The sequence below is a fragment of the Pelmatolapia mariae genome, linkage group LG18 (genome assembly GCF_036321145.2).
Source record: "Pelmatolapia mariae isolate MD_Pm_ZW linkage group LG18, Pm_UMD_F_2, whole genome shotgun sequence".
NCBI lineage: Eukaryota > Metazoa > Chordata > Actinopteri > Cichliformes > Cichlidae > Pelmatolapia > Pelmatolapia mariae.
In genome coordinates, this window is record NC_086243.1 from 16265579 (window position 1) to 16283382 (window position 17804).

Genomic DNA, 17804 nt, shown 5'->3' on the forward strand with positions numbered 1-17804 from the left:
ATTATTATTTTTATTATTATTATTATTAGTAGTAGTAGTAGTAGTAGTAGTATTAGTAGTAATAGTTGTAGTGGTAGTATTACCACTGGTAGTAGTTTTCTGCTTTTTTCCTTTGTTTAAATATGCACCATATAGTGGTTGCATCCATTTTCTATAGATACCACTCTTTATTTTTTCTCTGTAAAGGGCTAACCAGGTCCAGTACTGACTTTGGCTTCCAAATATAAATTATTAACCAAACTATAACTGGACTTGACTTTTATTACTGTGTCGGGTACCAACTGAGAGGAAAGACTGATAAGCCATTTTATTACTGGTCAATCTGAAGAGTTACAGACATGAAATGTAGATAAATCATTTGATTGTCAAGTCCCTTGACAAATCAGTGCCATTATTCAATATCTTCTGGTATAAATCTCCAAGGATTGCTTAAAGAAGCTGCTGGATTGACTTCATTCCTACCCCTCGTTAATAATCTCATCAATCTCTATGGTGCATTATCAGAAATCTTACTCCTATTGAGAACTGGACCTTGCGTGCCTTTACTGGCTACCAGTACAATGAAGAAATTGTATTCATTACCCTTAAGCCACATCTTGGACTACAGCCCAGCTGTATCTGAGCTTTTAAGTCCTTGTGAGTATAACCGTGGCTTGAGATCCTGAGGCAGTACTGATTTGGTCATTTCACGGTCTAGACAGAAGACTAAGAACTGTCAAGCTTTCTTCATCAGAACTGCAGAAAATTCTTTGAATAACATTTCTGATGAGATCAAGTCAAATTTTGTGTTTTGTTTTAGATTTTTTGTGCTTTTGCAATTTAGAAATTATATAAATTCATACAAATAAAACATAGACAAAGAAAAACAGAGCAAAGCTTGCAAATCATTATCGTTATTAAGCTGCCACTTATAGGGTTTGTCTGGCATTTATTATGATTATAAATCACAGCGAAGAAGAGTCAGGTATCACAATCATATAATAAAGGAAATGTCAGCTTTTTTCAGTGGTAGGGACAAACTGTTAAGACATCCAGTATTGATCGAGCTTACACAAGGTCAAATTGAAGATGCCTTCAGTATAGAGGAAGGTAAGGTCAGATTGAACGGGTCATCTCAGTTACATCTCTTTTCCAGGGCATCAGATTGTGATGCTTTGAGTTCCAGGAATAGCCTGGTGAGGAGAAGACACAAGGGTCCACTTCATTAGCAGAGAGCCTGTCACAGTGACAGACTGCTCGAAGTGTTTTACCAGCCTGGTCTTAACACAGCAAAAGCAGAAGTAGAATAAAATCTCACAAGTAAGTGTACAGTTACAAAAGAAAAAAAGCTCCAGTTAAGGAACAGTAGGTAAATTGACATTCCTTTGGTATGAAACCTGTAATGATCTTAATTTATTTAATTTCTCCTTCCCCAGTGTTCAGTAAGAGCAGAAAAGTGCTACATAAACACCAGGCAACTTACATGTTTCTATTTTTACCAATGCAGCACTCTATGCTTGCGATCTTCTATGTTTATAGTTTGTAAATACATATTTGTATATAACGATTTTTAAAGTTACATAAAAGATACCACAAGACCACATCGGTTTGTGTACTATGTTTTAAATATGCAGCACTTTTCCTGCAGGGTTCCCTGCAAGGTTATTTGACATTGATTCAAAGAAATATGAAACACAATAATCATGATTTTAAATTTTGAATTCCCACTGCTATTTTGCTTCAAACCAAAGTGTGTGTAGGGTTATTGGTTTAATTTTTTTTCACTGTGTTGTATGTACTAGCCAAGAGCTTAGAGATTGCTATACCATGTAGATTGTATAAAGAAAAGACCAGCAACAAACTTGGAAGAAATTTCTAAGGCTGTGCCCACCAACCTTTCAGAAAAAAAACACATTTCTGTTGCTTGTGTTCATGATCTCATTCTTTTGGTCATTACCCAGAACTTGTGACCACTGGTGAAGGTAGGGATGTAGGTCAACAGGTAAATTTACAGATTCGCGTTTATGCTAGGTTCTCTTTTCACCACAGTAGACCAATATCGTGTTCGGGTCAATGCAGACACTGCACCAATCCGTCTGTCAATTTCCAACTACCCCTTTCTAGTCACCTGTGAGCAAGATACTCATATACTTAAACTCCTCCACTTGGAGGAGCACTTTGTCTCTAACCCAGAGTGTGCACTTGTTTTTTTCTGCTGAGAATCATGGTCTCAGGCTTGGAGGTACCCACTGCTTCACACTCAGCTGTGAACTACTCCAATGTGAGGTGGAGACCACACTGAAGCTAAAAGAATCATGTCATCTGCAAAAAGTAGAGACAATATCCTACGCCCACCAAGACGGAAAATCTAGAAAATCTGTCCATATAATTTATGAACAGAATTGGTGACAAGGGGGCTGTCAGAGTCCAACACTCACCAGGAACAAGTCTGAATCACTGCCAGCAATATAGTGCAAGCTCTCATGGCAGTTGTTCAGGAATTGACTGGAAATGGCAAACTATGGGACAGACATTCCATACTCCCAAACCACCCGTCAAAGGATGCTCTGCGGGATGCGATGAAATGCCTTTTGTAAGTCCACAAAACACTTGGTAGACTGGCTGGGCAAACACCAATGTATACATGAACATATTTGAGATGATAGAGCTGGTCCAGTGTTTCACAAAGGGGAAAAAAAATGTTTCTCTTGAATTCAAGGTTTGACTAACACATAGGCTCTCCTCTCCAGTACCTCTGTGTAGATCTTTCAAAGAAGGCTGAGGAGTGTGATCCTCCTATAACTGGAGCACACCCTCAGGTGTCCTTAAAGATGGGAACCACCAGCTCAGTTTGCAAATCGGAGGCACTGTCCCAAATCAACACATGCCATTGCAGAGGCATGTCAACCAGTATAGCACGACAACATCCAAGGTCTTTGGAAATTCAGGGACCCTGTCACCGAGGACTTGTTTAACTACCTCATTGTCCTCATTCCCAGTGATGGACGAGGAGCTTCCCCCGACATTCCCCAACTCTGCTTTTTCTACACAAGAAGTGTCAGTGGGACTGAAGGTATGCTCCAAGTATTCCTTCAACCAACCAAATGTATCCTCAGTTGAAGTGAGCAGCACCCCAGCTGGACTATACTTTGTGTTAGAAGAGCTTGGCATTCCCCTTCTCAGTCTCTTAACATTTTGCCAGAATTGCTTCAAGGCCATCTGACGATCTTGATCCATCGTCTCACTGAATTCCTCCCACACCCAAGTTTTTGTTTCAGCTACTGCCAGAGCCAGACTCCACTTAGCCTGCCAGTACTGCTCTTTAAAAAAACCCAAAAAAAACCAAAAAACCCAAAAACAAAAAACTATGGAATTAAATGTTTACCATACTTTAATAGTTTAGGTTAGTTTTATTATTTATCTATGATAGATATTAGGATTAAAATATTTATGTTAGTTATTTCTATGCAAAAAATAAAACTGCAACATCTGAGGTATGTATGTATATATAGTATGTATATACCTGTTATATAGACTCCACATGCTAAGAGACATGTTTAAAAAGGTGCCAAAAACAAGCGAAGCTTTTGCAAAACCTAAAGTAAAGGTTTAGTTTTTTCAAAAGCAGAAACTTAATCGAAAATAAAACTTTTTTGAAAGTCAAAGAAAGTCTAACAGATCCTCATCCAACCTTAACTAAAAACCAAAGAGAGGAGCTTAGAAGCTTAAGCATTATCCCCAAAAGCCTAAAGATTCAAAACATTCTGGGTCGACATTGCCACATGTAGCACTAACAACAAACTGAGTATTCCATTAACATCAGCCTTTGGCTGTTTACCCTCTGTTTGAGACTGATGGTTGAATGGTGGGCTTCATTTTACATAGGGGTTCTTGATGGGCAAACGGTGCAGTGGGTGGTCTTCTGTTTGAAGAGGAGAACATGCAAATGAAATGGACTGCTGAAGCTGCATGTGAACATGTGTCATGGTGTGCTGAGGGGCTGACACTGGAGTAGCGCCTCACTAAGGAGTGGAATTTGATCAAAGATGGGCCTTCTGGCTTATTGTGGCACACTGCATTTATCAAAGTGCCCAGTGACTGAAAAAAACAGTGTTGGTAGCATGCTGCTGTGTTTCCAAAGCATAAAACATGTATTCTTCGACTTCCTGGTTTGCCTTCATTCATTTTTTAAAAGCTGCACTCTTGTATTGCTGTAAAATTGTTCAGATTCTTGAAAATCCTTCAGCAGTTTCCTCTGATGTTGAATGCAGGTCTGGAGGTCAAGACTTTCACGCTTCGCTTTCCTCTTACATGCATGAGCCCTTGGGGTGGCCCATTCTAGGAAATCGGACATTTGCCAAGAATCATTTCTTCAAACCTCTTCATGCTTTTCTTCATCCTAGCTACCATGTCAGAATGCAGCATCACACATTTGGATGTACTGTTGACACAGCTATAACAGTTTCAAGCGGCACAGCTCCAAACTCCCACTTTTGTCTTTGCATACACACCTCTAAACACTGTTTCTGTGGTGTAAAAAAAAACATCACATGCATGATTCGCTTGATGCCTTTAAATGTCTTTAACGGCTTAGATTACTTTGATCTGTGCTGTCCACATTTCATGGAAAGTGCACCAAAATTTGAAGCAATATGAGCACAAAAGTTGGGATGGCAGCATTTGCAGTTGCTCAAATGAGCCAGTCTAACAGAGCAACTGCACCAGAGTATGCTTTAATCAAACCAAACCTGCCAAGTGTGAACACATTCATGCTTTAGCATATTTAACACATAGTCTTCCAGTATTTAATGCAGATTTGCAATTCTGCAGGAACCCACTGACTCAATGAAATAGCATGTTATGTATTAAATGTGTATTAAATATTTTTTAGGCTATTCCCTAAAAATTCTTGGATACTATGAATTATACTTTGACAGTGTTTTGCAGTTTACAGTGCTATGTGTAAATACAAAAGAGGAGAAAAGCATTAGGGACAAGATGCATAATCCATCATATTTCAGACTGCGTCTCAGGAAAACATCAGTAAAATCTTAACTCCCTAGATGCAGTCAGTGAAATTCATCTGCTGTCACTGGAAGCTGAAAGAATTCAAAGATTTAAAAGTAGCTCTCCAGGCTCTGCCTATCCTTATGCTGCAGTTTACAGTCTTCTGTTACATTATGTTTCATGTGATTTCCCATGTCATGTATTCACAATGCTTACTCCCCGTAGTGGAGATGCACTCCCATATTGCTGGCACATTACAGTCACTCCGGTTTGACTAGTCATGGCAGTGCAGTCTCCAGAGACGATTTTAATATGACCAGAATCAACTTTCTATGCTGAATCCATCTCCACGCTGGATTTCTGTGTCCTGTCAAACAGTTCATGTGTCTGATCATATTCACCTATATGGAGCTTTGCAGAATGCCTCTTTTTGGAAGATGGGGCTGTTTTTGTCTGCTGCTTTTCTGGATGCCCACTGTCTCCCAGTGCCGGTGCAATAATCAGGACTGACACAGGCACAGAGACCATAATCCCCATTGATTAGAAGCCTAAGATCAAAGGCTTCCACTGCTGTCACTCTCACCTCGTCTCCACTCTGCTTAGCCTTCCTCTTTGTCTACCATCCCTCTCTCCATCTCTTTTGATTTTCCCTCTCCTTTTTGTCTGTGTATATGTTTCTCATGCTCTGGGCTTCGACTTGTTATTCTCCTGCCATTCAAGCCCTCGTGTCGCCTTCTCATCCGTTGTCTCTCTCTCAGTAGCTGCTCGACATGCTACTAATACCCAGAGGATAAGCTCAATCAGAGCACTTCAGTCAGAATAAACTGGCTCACTCTGAAATAAATTTTGTTTCTGCATGCTTGACCACATGTTTGCTAGCTAAGTGGATTCAAAATCATGGCTGCTGCTGCCTGTTCTCATATTTAATGACTGCAAGAGTAATCAAACTGTTTAATCAGTCTAAAGGTTGCAAACAAAGCAGCAACAAAAATTGTCAATTGCTATTGCACTATCATCGTTTTTGCCTCCTGTCTTCCATTTTACTCTACAAGTAATTGTTCTCTCTCTGCTGCTATCGACACTCTACAAGTGTTCCATTATGATGATAAAGAAACTATCCTTGGCGGGTTTTCCCTGGTTCCCTTCAATTTTAAACTATATAAAATAAATCAAGGATATACATCTGCATTCTGATGTATTCATTTGTGTCAGTCTCAACAACATTATAGTCTATTGTCATCGACTGGTGTTTCTTGGAGTTTAAATTCACACTTGCTATTAGATGCTGTCTGGCTGACTGCTTTATGATTTCTTTGTTCTTAGTTACATTTATAGTTTATTTTTTTATTCTCATTTCTCTAGTTTTCCAGGGTCTCCAGTCCTAGCTGTATTTTAATTCTAGTTACACTTTGTACCTAATGAGTTAATTACTTGCCTCTGTGTTTCCTTCTACTTCCTCCCCCTGTGTTTTCCCTCCTGTTAAGCACACATGTTCAGTGTTTCAGTTCTGATTGAAATTCATTTACTGTTTTATTTTGGTAATCATTTGTCTCCTGTGTTTTACATTTAGTTGTACTTCCTCCCCTGTCATTATCCAGATTAGTTTCAGCTGTGTCTTGTTACTCTCCTTCCTCCAATTCCCTGATTTAAAAGGATTAAAACCAAAAAACAGGATTTCAAAAAATGTAAAAAATAAATGAAAACTACTTTTATGAAAACTACATATTACCAACCCACAATGAAAAAATAACAACTACATTCAAAAAAAGAGAAGGAAACAACCAATGAGAACAAAAAAAGAAAACACAGGCTATTTAAACATACACATAATGAGAGACGGAAACTGCATATCATCACTAAAGCGGTAAAGCCCGAAGAAACATCCATTAAAAAAAAGAATCATCCTGATATTGAAACAATGATTTAATTATACTGACACATGTATGCTGATCTGATTATTTCTAGACTGAAATAGTGCTTATTCAAGGGAAGTGGTGTGTATCTCTGTCACTTCAAACCAACACTTTTTGCATTCCTTCAAAGAGGAGGTCTATATATCTAGGCAGGCACAAAAGGTCTTCTCTTACTTCTGTGCTACCTAAACCCAAATTAGCCGAGCCTCCCCACGCACCGATTTATAAAAGCAGACAAAAGAAGACAATAAAGACACATCAATAAAGACTTCCACAATGTTCAACTGCTGTTTTCATATAATCAAGACAATGACACAGGATAAGTAAAACTAGAACCAAGAGACAGAGAACAAACAGCTGCCAGAATAAACAGCACGCCACTAAGTAACCACATAGACTACTTGATATTTACTTCATATTGTTCTTGTGTCTGCATTTCAGTCCATTCTTCTATCCAATTGATGACAAAGTCAGAAACATTTAAATCTCCAGCTGAAAGACTGGTGTCTGTCCTGATTCTCAGTCACAATGAAAAAGTTCACATAAACGTTAAAACCACAAGATCAACATTGCAAGTAAAAATAATTTCACACAATAATTTCACACTGCAAAAATATACTTTTTTCTTCTATATAACATAATTAATAATGTAATTAATGTGGCTCCATGCAGAAGTAACTTGTGAAAATACTGAACACTTTATTAACCTGCAGTTAAAATGTAAGATTAAATTAAATTATGTTGAAGTGATTAATATGCACACAATAATCACTGCTGTAAGGACTGCCAGAAAAAATATTATGCATGGTGTGTAAACTGTGAAACTGGTCCTAATCATAATCCTGTTTATACAACTAATAGATTTACTTTATTATCCGGGAAAAAAAAATTCTGTTTGAAGTACTGGAGCTCAGGACACATCCTACGGACACCTGCTACATTCCTGATAATCACTGCCTAAAATTAAAATCTGTGCAAGATATCTCCCCAGTTCAGTGTATAAGCAGTGTAGGTTGTGTTCCTATTTTGTCCCAGGGCTGAAAATTTAATTAAGAGATAAAGATGCTAAAGCTGTTTAACCCATGTGTAATTACACAGAGCAGTGCATCATATTCCCAAATCAGAGAGTGCAACTCAAACTTACATATCATCAATAAGGCAGTAATGCCTCGTACCTGAAGAAACATCTATTTATAAAATTATATTAAATTACGGATACTAATTTAAGTTTACTGCCATGTGTATGAACTGTATATTCCTTCTAGACTGGAAAAATGTTTATTGAAGAGTGAAAAAAGAAGTGCTGTGTCTCTCTCTGTCAATTTAAATCAACACTCTTTGCAATCCTTCAAAGATGAGGTCTATACATGAACATGAACACTGGCATCAATGTCATCCACTTGGGTAGGTTACATCGTAGTCTCTGTACATAGATTTGCCCAAGAAGTTTAAATCAGCTGTAAGAAGCAAGTATCAGATGGAACAGTGTCAAGAAACTACTTAGCATGTTGGAGTCTTAATGGAATTAACCTGGCGAATTGCTGTACTAGCTAAGAACAGATATGCGCTACAGCCCACAGATCATGGCTGCGGCTTCTCCAGTCTGTATGTTGAAGTATCCTTGGGTGAGTGTGTGCACATGAATATTAGGCAAAATGCTTAAAGGCACAGAATGTCTTCCTCCCTTCATCCAACCGGTCAGGGCAGATGGCTGCCCTCCCTGAGCCTGGTTCTGCTGGAGGTTTCTCTCTGTTAAAAGGGAGTTTTTTGTTCCCACTATCGCCAAAGTGGTTGCTCATAGGGGTCATATGATTGTTGGGGGTTTCTCTGTTTTCTTTGGATTATTGTAGTCTTTACCTCACAATATAAAGTGCTTTGAGGCAACTGTTCTTGTGATTTTGCGCTGTATAAATGAAATTTAACTGAATATTTAATTGAATTGAATGAAGACGTTGAAAGTACTGTGTGTGTGTGTGTGTGTGTGTGTGTGTGTGTGTGTGTGTGTGTGTGTGTGTGTGTGATTGGGTGAATGATGCTTGCAGTACAAAACACTTTAAATGCTCCGATAGAGAAGTAAAGCACTATATAACTACCTAATACTAGCTCAGCGATACTTGATCTGAATTTATTACTTGTGTACATTTGTTATTTATGATACAGCAATTAACCTGAAACTAATACTGAAGCTTAATAAATAACAGACACACGACTGAACAAGTCACAATGCCGACATCTCAGCAATCTGCAGGCAGAAGAACATTAACAGCTGATTGCATGCTCTCTCATGCATGTTTGCAATAGATGACTTTCTGTCAGAACCTTTTCACGCCTGCATCGGAGCAATTAGAAACTCTGGACTATACATGGGGGTTAATACTGAAGGATCAGATGGTCTATGTTTTTATCTTGGTTTGATGATTGCTAGCTTTCTGTGTTTGTAAAGAATATAGATCATTTGTATGCAACACTGTGTGTGTGTGTGTGTGTGTGTGTGTGTGTGTGTGTGTGTGTGTGTGTGTGTGTGTGTGTGTGTGTGCGCACTTGTGTGTACTTGTTTAATCTTTGTGATGAGCAAAAATTGGCCCTATATTTGTGGGGACCAACAATCACTTGTGGGGACCAAATGCCAAAGGAATTAGGGGAGGGCTTAGGGTTAGCCTAGTGAAAGCATTATGTTAATTTGATGTCCTCATTAAGGAGTGAAAACGAGTTTTTGTGTGTGTGTTTGTATAGGTGTGTGTGTGTGTGTGCACCATGTGATAGAAAGCTGACAATTCATTTGTGTTTCTATTAGAAAGCCACTAATGGTGATGAATACATACATGGAAATTAGCCCAAGATGAGGGCTAATTGTCTGATTAGATGTGCTTCAGGTTGATAGATTCACAATAAGTCCATGCACATAAAGCAGTCATTAAGGAACATTAGACCATTAAATTGAACATTACACTATAGCCAGAGGGAAAAATATGGATGTTCATTAATGTGTCTCGACACGTAGGTGAGTGCCTATGTTTGTGTATGCGGACGGTACCTTCTCTGTGAGGACTTTGTTCTCTTGTAGCCAATCTCCCCCTGACTCTGCACCTGTCCAAGAGAGTGGAACATTAAATTAGCATTAGAGCAATTCCACATTTGAATCGCTTTATCCTGGACTTAAGAGTTACAGCGCTCTCTGGAGATGATTTGAAATGCAAATTGCTCAGTGGTAAAGATGCACAGGCATTAGCACTGCTAACACTGCAGAGGTGTTTATTACACCCACGTACTACATAACGAACTGAGATGTATACAAACCACAGGTAAAGACGTGCACTTCAGCCTTCTTAAGTCATCTCTGTCTCTTGTTGATTGTCAGTGTCTATATATACTAAATTAGCAGTAAAAGTCAACACATATATTCACTGACAAATAAGTCCTGTCTATGATGCCTCGTTTATAATGGCAGAGTAACAGTGGGACATTGCAGTGATACTGAAGACACATACACACACACCAAAAAAAACCTATAAACATACAAACAAAAGCTCACACAGGTATGTATGTACACATCCCCTTGCTGAGAAAAAAACGGCCAATATTAAAGCTATGGATCAACAAGGAAAACAGAAAAAGGACTTGTTTGCTTTCCTTGTTTGTTGTACTATTGAGGTTTTTTTGTTGCAACAAACCTCCTGAGGCATAGTCACTCAAATACATACACATGCACCCACACAAGACACAAAATCCAAGCCCTCTTTGCTCTAGCGGGTGTCTCACTCACCCTCCGAGACACAAAATAGCATGCTCTGCTGGCCGGAGCTCCTTTCAGATTAGAGCGGTTGCAAATTCTCTGAAATTGGTGTCATTTTCACTTTGGCTTATTCCAACAAAGAAGGTTGATTAAGTAAACAAAAGAACTAGACTCCTCTGTTAGTTCTTCAAACATTATAAGCGGGAGAGATATTCATCTCCATCTGTGCTCTTCATGAGGGAAATAAACATGCAAAGTCACACTGTTTACAGTTCTGCAATATTATTTTCAAATATATATATAACAATATAAAATTTATTATGGATTTGCTACTTTACATGCAGGATGAAGCCTCTGCTGGGCTGATAAGCAATCATGTGCTAACACATTAACCCTATTTATTTAGTAAAAAGGAATTCAGAGTAATATTTTCTGGTGTTTTGTAAAAACATCTTCTATATTCAATCTATCTTCACTCATACATGTGAAAAAGATTTCTCTGTCTTTAGCAGCTGAATGCATCGCTATCTCTCCACCATTTGGTCACTGGTCTGCCATTTGGAGCAGGTTTATTAGAGCAGTTTTGTTCACTGCTGCTAGAAATGACTCAAGCCAAGATCATGAGCTGAAAAACAGGATACAGCAGAATGAAAAATGGCTGCGGTAACAAGAAAAAATATTTAACTAAAAGGGAAATAAGAAAGCAGAAGAGTCATCGGTTCCAGATGAGTGTGGTATATCCAGGTGACACTCAGTGGACCCTACCACCTACCCTTAACTACTCTTTATAATGTTTTTTGCCACTGGAAGAAACACTTGACACATGACTTTGCCTAGACTGTCTAGATACCGTTCAGTGACCTCTGGCAACCTCCTGCCAATCAATTTACCTATGATTTCTGAAAATGTATAGCCCATGCCATTGTTGACGAATGGCTGCTGTCGTTGGGTGAAATTAGTTGCAAACAGGGTTTTGCACAAAAAATCTCCTTGGTTTTGATTTAGTCGCTAGCAGATACTGCAGCAACCTATAGTGTTACTCCCAAATGTCAGCAAACACATGCCAACTTTTAAATCAGTTTTTGGGTTTGCTCATTTCTGTTCTGTCTTTATTGTTTGTTATTCTGTTTTTATTTAAATTTTTATTAGTTTCATCATTAGTTTTAGTCTTTTTCATTATTCTCACATGGAGGGCATAAGCCAGAGGCAATATTTATTTAAATCAGTATAGGTATTACAATAAAATAACAAAACTGTGAGCAGTTGATTTGCAGTCTCGATGATATCATATACCTTTTTGCAACCAATTTCACGTAGTGACAGCAACCTCCTGCAACCACTCACCAACCAGTCAGGGAATACACATTTTTCCCTAACAACTGATGGTTGACTGGGACCAAACATAGATGTTGTTATATATATATATATATATATATATATATATATATATATATGAATTTTTTTTTTAATTACCACTTTGTTTTTCTTTTCAGCACACGCCTCTTTCAATTTGCTGCAGTTCAGTAAAAGAAACCAAACAAACAAACAAACAAAAGAAACCACAGTGTGTGATTGCAAATCAAAAGTGCAACAATGAAACAATGATTGCACTAAAAAAAATCAAGGCCTATTTATAGGTCTTGGGAGAACTACAGCATGTGTGGAAAATGTGGTATAAGGTCCTGTGCTGCTGTAGAGGAAGCTATGTGAAAGTCTGGGGTTACAGATAACTAATAATAAAAAAAGATAGAAAGAAGTGAGCTGACCAGCCTTCAGCAGGTAATCATTTTTGTTGAGACAGCCAGCTTGAGGCCCCAGTAACCGCGACTAGCATAAACAGTTGAAAATGGAGGTGTACTGTAGAAAAGCAAAAGAAATCAGTATGTGTGGTAAAGAAGACAATATCTAGTTATCTCTGCTACATGAATCTGCTACATTTCCAGCGACTACTTTGTGCAGCATTGTTTATCCAGTTTGAGCAGACAATGTTGTCTAAATGGAGAAAAGTGGCATGAGTCAGTGAAAAGCTCTTTTCAGCCCATTTCACAGCATTAGTGAAATGAACATTTCCTTTTCACAGCAGTACCTACAGAGAAAAACCACCAAGAAAGTCTCGACAGACCAGAAGTGTTTTGCCTAAAGAAAAAAGTTTTTGCACAGATACATATACACAAACTCATGCTCATACTCTTCAGTAATCCACTCAGAAAAAACACAAACATCTCAAAACCTTTGCATTATCATCCATGCGCGCAAATACACACAGGCTTTTTGTGTTGCTGCTGTACGCTGTCCCACTGAGAGAGAAGAAAGTTACAGATGGTCCTGTTTCCTTCCTCAGACTGCTTTGTAGTTGTGAGAGCAACACAGAGGAATGCTTTTGAATGTAAATCACATCATGTTCCCGCAGTTTATTCGCTGGGCCAGCAGCCAGTGAAAAATGCTGTTATTGCAAAAAATCCGAGCATAAATAAACAATGTAAGACAACAGAAATGAATGTGTATAATAAATAATTTGCATTCCCCCGTCTTGGTTTCAGCCTCACCAAACAATAGCAGCAAGTCTAAGAAAAAAAGTTGGGGAGAACAGATTACTGATCGGGTTGTACAACTCTTATGAAGTGAAAATGGGAATGGAAATTATAGTTTGCTGATTTTGTGAATTCGTGAAGCTTGGTGTGGAGGCGTAGATCAAAAGGATTTGTGTTTGCTGACTTGTATCACAGCTCCCATCTGCTCTTATTTTATGTCCATTCTTGTAAGCAATGCCTTTAATACAATTAAAGATGAAAAAACATTGGCAATAAAGGCACTCTGCGTAGATGCACATATGGCAAGAATACTGCATGGGACATTTTATTTAATGTGCACAGCAGCTGCGTGGAGCTGAATTTGTTTACGTCTTTACATTTACCTCACACACTGCCTGCTTAGAAAGAACTTTTGGGACAAACGGTTTTAACTTTGCCTGAGTGCAAGTTGAATTGCCAAAGGAAAACCCCCAAAATTGCATACTTCTCAAAGAGTTCAAATACTTTTACGATTGCATTAACAAGTTTGATTTATCCAGAAAAAGACTCATTTACCTCTGATTTATGAAAAAATAAGGAACACTGTAAATTACCCACTCCTTCACACTCTCTGCGGTCCACTGCCAGTGTATTTTCCCAGGAGGCTTGAAGTTTTAATATCCAAGGTTGTTTTCACACCTGCAGTGTTCATCTCCATTTAATTTCCATTGGTGTGGTTCATTTGTGCAGATGTGAACACAGTAATCGCACTGCGGACCAACTGCACAGACACTTCCTGTAGCCATTAATGCTTCACATTCCGCGATGCAGAAGAATACCGCACATATGCAAAGTACACAAATTGTAGCAATTAGCTCTCAATCTTCCATGAAATAGTTACAAAGCGGTATAGAGTGCTGCAATGAAAACTTCCTTACCATTGATTTGGTCGCTAGCAGATTCCTTTTGTCACCAGTAGTTTGCATGGACTCGATGAGTTGTCTGCAAATACTTGTGAAGTACTCGCCAACTGACAGAAAAACTGTGAAAATTCTTATGCAAAATGGAAACAGAGACCATTTTTGAAATCCTCACCGCTGCAACGGTATTGCCCTAAAGCCAAATGGACAGCGATCCTGGTTTTTGATGCACTTTTTCAAGTTTCTCTACAGCTCGGAGAGTAAAGTGTTTGCAGTCTTTCATGCAAACAATGGGTGACCACAACCAAAGCAATCACAACAAGGTTTTTAGTGCAGGTCACCTCTTTGTGATCGATTTCACCTGGTGAAAGCCAGCAACCTCAGCCAAATGATTTGCAAATCAGTGGGGGAATATACATTTTTCCCTAGCAACCAGCAGTAACCAGGGTGTTGCACTGGCCTGCAACGCTATGCCTGTGTGGCTTGTGTGGCTTTAAATACTAGATAAAGACTTATGTGTGTGTCTCTGCAATATTTTCCATGCAAGATTAAAATCCATACTGATTCACTAAAAATACCTCAAGCAGTTTTAAACTTTGTACAGAATACGGATTTAGATAAAAAAATCTACCTTTCAGGCATTTTTTAATATGCACTTAAATTTAAAACATGAAGAACTTAATGTATATTACTGTCTATAGTCCTAAACCTCAACATAATTCTATACCAAAGCCACCCCAGCCACTACATAAATCATATTGGCTTATTGAATTGAGAAAGTATGAAATATCTCAGATGATAGATAGTTGGTATTTAGTCAGGATGGCACACAGCCACTGGTGAATTTCTGTCGTATATGTGTGTGAGAGTGTGTGTTTGTGAGAGAGCGCGCGCGTGTGTGTATTTGTGTGTGTGAGTTTAAGAGAGAGAGAAAGACAGAGAGAGTGAGACAGCATGGTGGAGCATGGTGGAGAAGAAACAAAGAGACAAAGAGAAAGACAGACTGAAAGACATCCTCTGTCCATCTCTCTCATGCACACACACACACACACTACTGTACTCTACAGTGAGTTTAGGTCTGGTGTGAATCAGGCTCGTCTCTCACTGTGCAATCTTTTATCAGTGGACGATCCCATTTCCGTTGTGTTGATGCAGCAGATGGATTCCCTCCTACTAACCATTCATCACCTGCCACACCAAAACCTTTCTTTGCCCCCTTTTCACCAATGAAAAATGGGTTTTGGACCATCTTTTTCCTCAAGAAAATAAGAATCGTTTAACGTGTCATCAAACAGGTTTCATACTGGATGTTATGAGTTTGAAAATTGTTTCATTTTATTTTGTGCATCACAGCAAAACATGAAAAGACAACGTGTTGACTATCAGACTGTTTCATTTCAAGTTACTATTTAAGAGAATGATGTGGGTTTTTTTTTAAAAAAACCTGCAATACAGTGGTCTTATGCATGATGAAATATTATAATAACAGTTCATTAAATATGAATATTAATTTCTTAAAATTTCAAAGTTCTATATTTACATGATAGACTGATTTAATTCAGAAAATGTCACAAATCACAACAGCTGTGTTGGTAGGTCTTTCGTCCAAAAAAGAAAAAACAGCAAATGATTTAACCTGGACATTTCAAATAGCACAAATTCATTTAGGAATTTCTCCAGAATGTAACTGAAATAATTAAGCCAACACTGTTAGTGAGACATTCAGAGTCACGACAGGTGAAAATGAGTTTTATCTTTGCAGAGCAGGAAATTACTACGCCCACAAGATGACTGCAATCATGTTAATAAAGTATGTAATGTAATAATGTTAGTGGCATCAAGCAAAATTTTGATCCTCAGTCTTAGGTATCTGTCACAGAGACCAGTCCGTGACCGCCTACCAACTTTCAATGAATTCCCTATCTGACTGGCGAGTGGTTGCCAGAGGCTGCTGGTAGTTGCTACGTAACCCTGGTTGCTAAAAGGGTGCTGCATCCAAAACCTCCTTGTGATTGCTTCAGTTGCTAGGTACAGTCACTGTAGCTTGCATAGAAAATGCTAACTTGTCTTGAAATGGTTGCCAACTGCTCAACAAGTGGTAATTAAACTTGCATCTTCCAGGAAGTAAAGTAAAACCTTTGCCTTATCACTGCAACCGATGTGTTTCAAAAGATGCTAATTTTAATGTGACCAGCTGACTGTTTTAGGACAGATCTGTGTCTTCCTTGTAAACTAAAGCAATCAAAACAGCAAACATCATCATTTTTTTTGGTGTAGCACCATATACTTCTTTGCTACCAATAGGGACAACCAACAACCTCTAGCAACCGGTTGGAGGATACATGTTTTTTTACTACCCACGGATGCTTGCTAGGGGGTTACCAACTGGCCTCTAGTGCGTGTGACTGAGGCCTTAAGCCTACTGTGTTCAATAAAAAGGAACTTATTACACAATTTTTTAAACTAATTGACACAAATGGTTTTCACTTGTTCTGTTCATTTCACAGGCTGAGTGTATTACAGCCAAGTTCCTTTGAAAAAAGCTGAAGAAATGTTTGGACTTTCAGAGCTGAGCCACTGTATATTCAATTAAGTGATTGCTGTGACTATTTACTTCTCTAAATTGATCAATAAACATGGTATTCAGCTGAGAAGATGATAGAAATCCTGTCAAAGGCATGCTTCATTAACTTGTTGGGAAAACTAGGCTTATGGCTTTGCTTTTCAGACCAAATAAATTAACCACAGAGTCTGAGCAAAGGTCTCCACTGACCGATTTGAAAGTTGAAAGAAGGAAAGGTTGTTAGAAAGCAAAACCACTTCCCCTTCTGCATTTCTTATATTTTCATGCTGGCCATAATTTTATTTCAATAATTCTGTACTAATGAAAAACAAACAAACAAAGAAACTGCAAGGCCGAACAAGTTTATGATGTGAACATTTAGTGGAAAATTGGAAATTAAGCGAATACTTCAATGTTGTGCAATCAGCATGATTACAGTAGTTTGAGCCACTGTGTTTCATTTTTCCTCACAAATCGTACTTGTACTAATGACACATTCCAATTAAGTGTGTATGTGTATGCATGTGTGGGTGGGTGCATGTATGCACATACATCTATACATGCAAATGTTTTTAAGACTCTATCACAACCATTCAGCCAGTTTGTGACGCAGGGGTGCTCGCATTGATGTTTAGACTTTTTATTGCTGAAGCAAACACTGGACGTACTACAGAAACACGCATAGATCTACAGGCAGACCTTCATATACAAAAGGCAGTAGATGTTATCTTTTTAGATCACTCGGCCTTCACACAACACTGTTAATCATGATGGTAATCAATCCCATAGAGATGGACAGAAGTAGAAATGCTGTAGGTGAAGAAAGTGATACAAGGTGATGAGGAAGCCTAAGAAAAAGTTAAGACAATCTTATGAACAAGTAACATAGTATGAACCCACAGGCTACCAGCAAAACTGAATGCTAATTAAGAAAAAAAAATAAAGCCCATAAATCTTTTAACACTGCAGGATACAAAGTAAAATCCATCAAGTGAAGATCAATACCAGAAAGCACACATGTACTGATGTACAGTAATACCAGAGCCTTATAAATACAGAAACTATTGCAGTTTACATAATATTTGAAATATTTAACAACTGACATTTTCACATATTTAAGTGATTTGAACAATGAGAAATAGTTTGCAGGTCTTATTTCCAGGGACACATCAATACAAA

At 38.3% G+C, this 17804-nt stretch overlaps 1 protein-coding gene across 4 annotated transcripts in view; it reads right to left on the minus strand.

Moving 5' to 3' along the window:
• Positions 1 to 17804, minus strand: part of tnr (tenascin R (restrictin, janusin)) — a 199215-nt gene that overhangs the window by 96314 nt on the left and 85097 nt on the right. For all 4 annotated transcript variants that reach the window (XM_063462791.1, XM_063462788.1, XM_063462792.1 and 1 more), the window contains exon 3: positions 9934 to 9986. The gene's annotated coding sequence lies outside the window, so the exon portion shown is untranslated. The remainder of the gene's footprint in view (positions 1 to 9933; positions 9987 to 17804) is intronic.